Here is a 4,829-nt window from a genome sequence, read left to right on the forward strand (position 1 = left end):
TACGCGCTTTAGGATCTTTAATGGAACTTCTATAACAGCCAAGTGCTGTAAAATGTTACACTCCCTACTTAATAGGGAAGATACAAAGTACCCTTGGGCTCAAATGTGCTATTTCCTAACTTCCACGTACAAACACTCTAATCTCCCTTTCATATGCTGCCTGTCCCCTCATTTTGCAGACAGGCATAAATTCTGCTGGCCTTCAACTGTGGTCTAAGTCAGTGAAAATCTAAGATGCCTAGTAGTCACCTACCAATTTCAGACAGAAGCAAAGTCAAGGCTAGAGTGATTTAGGGGGTAGCTGAACTTAAATTATACAAGATTCAACATTTTGGGGGTGGGGAGAGGAATGTATCCTCACTTTCTAGAACTTTTTTTGCACTGATTCTTATCTTGTCTGTCTGGAAGGACATTGTTCTTCCCTCTGCAGCATGTTTTATTCTCTACAGTAACTTCTTCTCCTTCCTGTTTTCCTCATCTTTCTCCCCAAGTATGGCCTTTTCCCATTCCCTCTATCAAAAATGATCAGCAATACCAGTATGTATTTAACAGTGGCCTCATCACTGCATCAGAGTAAATATTCCAAACAGATTGAGGAGGGAAGCTGACACTTGAGTCAGTATTTTGAAACAACATGCTGTCAGAAACAACACACCCTGGTTTGTGTTCAGTAAACACTTGCCATATTTCCTTTTAACCAGGAGTGCTGGAAACTCACTCTTACAAGGCAGTCTAGTTTCTGCAGAACCTAAATACTACAGGAAACCATTAACTTCTGTCTGATGCCCCTCTTCTGTAACAAATACTGGTGTAGCAAAATCTGAGCATCTCCCTATCACATGTTTTTAGAATGCATAAACATAAGTGCCTAAAGTGTCTCCTATACCACAGTTCAAATGGCAGTAAATGTTTGTATATTAAAGCAATTTCAACACTTCCCTTTTACTTTCTTCCCTCCCTCGCTTTCCATTAGCCTTATTTATATACCTGCTAAGATGGAGATGGTTATATATTTTCTATGAGGTGGAAGAGCCCAACTGCTGTGTGGATTCATTTCCCTCCCCTTGAGCCTGTTTTTAAAATAGACTTCCCCCTCTTCTTAAGGTGTCTCTCTCTCTCTCTCTTCCCCCACCCCCCTCTATGCTTGGGCACAGAAACTCAGCTCTTCTGAGGGGGAATATCCAACCTATTAAAAGTAATTTGGAATTAAGCAGCTTTCAGCACTGAGAGGGCTTAGATGCAGGAGAGCTGTTCTACTGTCTCCCTAAAATCCAGTGATGAGATGGTTAAAAACCTGATGGCAGTGATGAATGAGCAAGGGCAAAAAAGAAGGCTCAGAAGCCATGTCAATGTCTTAAGAGGCCCAGATTTAGCTAGAAGGGTCACCTGTTAAAGGTTTTTTTCAAGGAATCAATTCCTCAGGCCAGCAGTTACTTTCACATAAGAAACCATTGCTATTTCTAACTGAGTGTAAAACCCAATCGGGCCACCCATGTCCCTTAGGTAACTCTAGAAATTCTGCAGAGAAAGAAGCCTGACATGCTTCCCAGCTGCTGCATTTGTCCTGGGCAGTGATGCGTGAAACCAACTAAATCATCTGTAGCTTCCAACCCAAGGTGACTGGTGATTCTTCTACAGAGCACTAGGAAAGCTCCTGAGGCAGGAATGTCTTGCTGGCCCCAGTAGCATTTGGTTACCGGTACTGAAAATGCTGGAGTTCTTTCAGTATGCACTGAATGCAGCACCTGCAGGAATGCTTTAAATGTTGGAAGCTACTACAGCCATTCTGGGTTTAGTTAATTTAACTCTCATTTTTCTGGCTTCCACAGTATGCTCTGCCTCTTCCCCCAAACTGATATACAAGGGCAGGCATATACAGAGTGCACCATACTTTGTATCCATACTGCAGCTTCACAGCCTCTCAACAGGAAGGCCCCACACTGTGTGAAGATAATATTTATGTAACTTCCTGCTTTACAACATTAAACAGGAATCTACCATTATCAGAATATGACACAGATCTCAAGCATTGATCCTAGGTCCTACTCTCAGACATTAAAAACTTAGAAACTGGTACTTTCATATTGCCAAGCCATTTTACATGAAAAATGCCCCCAACACTACGGTAATGGGCAGCAGTACCAAACCATGAGGTGACACATAGATATAGCTCTAATACTGTGCAAGGTGTTTGACATGCAAGTATCAAGGTGAGGTCCATGGATCCGAGTTTACAATCTAAACTCTCCTCAAAGTTGAGGTGCTGGATTTTGGTGAAGTACCTAACAAAGCATAGATCAAAGGTTCTCAAACTCTGCGGCGGGCCTCCCAAGGGAGGCAGGAGCTGTGTGGGTTGTTTTTTAAAAGAGCTCCGGCTGCTAGCTCTGGGTGGCTGGGGCTCAGGCAGCAGGGCCATGCACACCTGGCAGGAATAAAGGGGACAGCCAAACCCCTACCTGGGTTTGGGCTCTCCTTCCCCCATCCCCCAATCCTTCACTGGAAGGAAGCCCAGGCTCAGGTTCCCCCCCACCCCCATCCCTCACCTGGAGGCGGCGGGGCGATAGTGCCACATCCTGGGTCTGATTTATTTGCCATGTACTACCTGCAAAATGGGGAGAAGGGTTTGTCATTGACTTCAGTAGAGCCAGGATTTCACCCAGGATGAGTAGCTAATTCAGGTAAGCCAGACAGTGATCCCTAGCAATCTGTTTGTCCTGATTCTCTGGTCTATAGTATAGACGTAGGTGCCTGTCTTACAACTGGATCCGCAAGCAGATCCTTGAACTACAGTGGGGGTCTATGTGGGAACAAGAGTATGCCCACAAAGATCCAACAGCAGGATCACAGCCATAGTCTGATCTTATTGACTGTTCCATTCCATGGGACTACATGGGCATATGTGATTAACTGCATGAGGAAGAACTATTTCTGTTTGAATATTTCCATGGGAGGGTGTTATGTAGCATGCAAATCTACACTTGGAATATATACATATTCTTCAATTATCAATCATATTTTGGTACGTTACACAGATATTGGTAAAAATAAAACAGAATATTATTGAAAAACTGAGTATTATTGGCCTATTGTGAATCTTTCTTTGCTCTTGAATTATTGATGCTATAGACTGCAGTACTTCTAGTTAATTCTTAGGGGGAAACTGCATAGCAGTATAAGAAAAAGTCTAATCACTATATCTAATTACAAACAGTAAATCACAAAAAAACAGTTCAAAGAGTTTTAAATATATTTAAATCAGAATTAACAGTCAAATATGAATTAGTTATCCTAACAATCTGGCATCTAGATTAGGACTGCACAGATGCAGATTCTATTTGAATTTAGGAGAAATTACAATTTTGAGACTTGCATTTAAATGAGATCCATTCCTTAGCCCTATCCTACATCCTCAGACTAGACCTACTGCTAGAGTATGGGTACAATGGCAGAGTCTGATGGTAGAGACATCTGCATCATTCACCATCAAAGAGGAGTGATAGATATTTCTAAATACAGTTTTGAAAATTCATTATCCATAAGTCTATTTTTATTTTGTGTAATTACTGAGCAGCTTGAGGTAATCACAGAGGTTTCCAGTATTAGTCAATTCCAAACTTTGGGAAAAGGTAGCAATCGTCTATTCATCAATAAATTCACGTGACTTTTGTGCTTGTGAAAAACAGAAGGATTTGACAGATTTAATCTTCCTCTGCGCCCGGCTTTACCTTACAGAAGAAACCAACAGGAGAAGGCACTTTTCAGTGTCAGCAGCTTTATGGCCATGACAAGAAGTTAGTACTGCCCAAAGGTAAACTCCCAAATAACAGCCTGAGACTGGGAGCTTTCCCAGTGGCAACCGGGTCATTGATCACACTAGATGGTTCATGGACACACAATAACTCTGCCGGAGGAGGGAAGGTTCGAGCCCGCCCCACTCCTTCTCCCAAGGAACCGCTCTTCACAGGGTAATCAGGCAGCGCCGCTGTCCCCGCCGGGAGAAGCACCCCTCTCTTTTCCAAGCAAACGCAAGGGGCGTGCGCTGCTGCAGCCGCCGGGGAGCTGCTCTGCCCGCTCCGGCCTCTGGCTGCTGCGGCCTGCCCTTTATTCCGTGCGTGGCGGCCGGCACAGGCAGCAGCGGATTAGCGGGGGCCCGCGGGTACAGACCCCAGGCACAGGGCGCTAGGCCCGGAGGGATCACTCCCTGGCACTGGCCTCTGGTCACAGCGCGGAGGGGCGGCCCGCAAAGGGGTTTAAACCTGGGCGCTGCTCCCTGGGACGGAGGATTGTTCGCAGAGGCCAGGCCTGCCCCGCGCTGCTGGGGACGCCGCTGACCAGAGACCCGCAGCTCACCCAGCCCTGCCCCGCCTCACGTGCCGCGCCGGGCAGCTGGCTCCTGAACCCCTCCCAACTGGCACCCGACTCCTCACCAGAGGGCTTCGCAGCCCACCCTCGGCGACAAGCTCCCCGTGCGCCTGCGTACTGAGCCGCCCCTCCCCCGCGAGCTGTTTACTGTTTGGTTTCCAGGGCGCTGTGCAGGGCACAACGCTGTCACGTTCCGCTCGCGGCCCGCAGACACGCTACGACGCGACGCCATGACGTAAATGCTTCCGACGCTGCCCATATATGGGAGGTTCTGGCACCTTTCTTGTTCTTTCTCCCCTTCTTTAGCTGGGGGAAGGTTCCAGAACGGAGTGGCGCACGTACTGGGCGCGTGACGCGGCGCCACCAGCAGGCCGCACGCCTGAGAATGGAACACCCGCTGTCCTACCCGGCAAGCCGCTCTGCCCCTCCCTGGCCGGAGGATGCCCTCCGCAACGGGGCTTGCCTGT

General features: G+C 47.1%; 1 long non-coding RNA gene across 1 annotated transcript; it reads right to left on the reverse strand.

The window, feature by feature from the left end:
* Positions 1-3,224: 3,224 nt before the first annotated feature.
* On the reverse strand, positions 3,225-4,517 carry LOC125638513 (uncharacterized). Its single transcript, XR_007357248.2, has 2 exons — positions 4,428-4,517; positions 3,225-3,725 (listed from the first exon to the last, which is right to left on the reverse strand). It is a non-coding gene; the product is annotated as an uncharacterized LOC125638513 (long non-coding RNA).
* Positions 4,518-4,829: the final 312 nt, after the last annotated feature.

The sequence above is a fragment of the Caretta caretta genome, chromosome 6 (assembly GCF_965140235.1).
Source record: "Caretta caretta isolate rCarCar2 chromosome 6, rCarCar1.hap1, whole genome shotgun sequence".
NCBI lineage: Eukaryota > Metazoa > Chordata > Testudines > Cheloniidae > Caretta > Caretta caretta.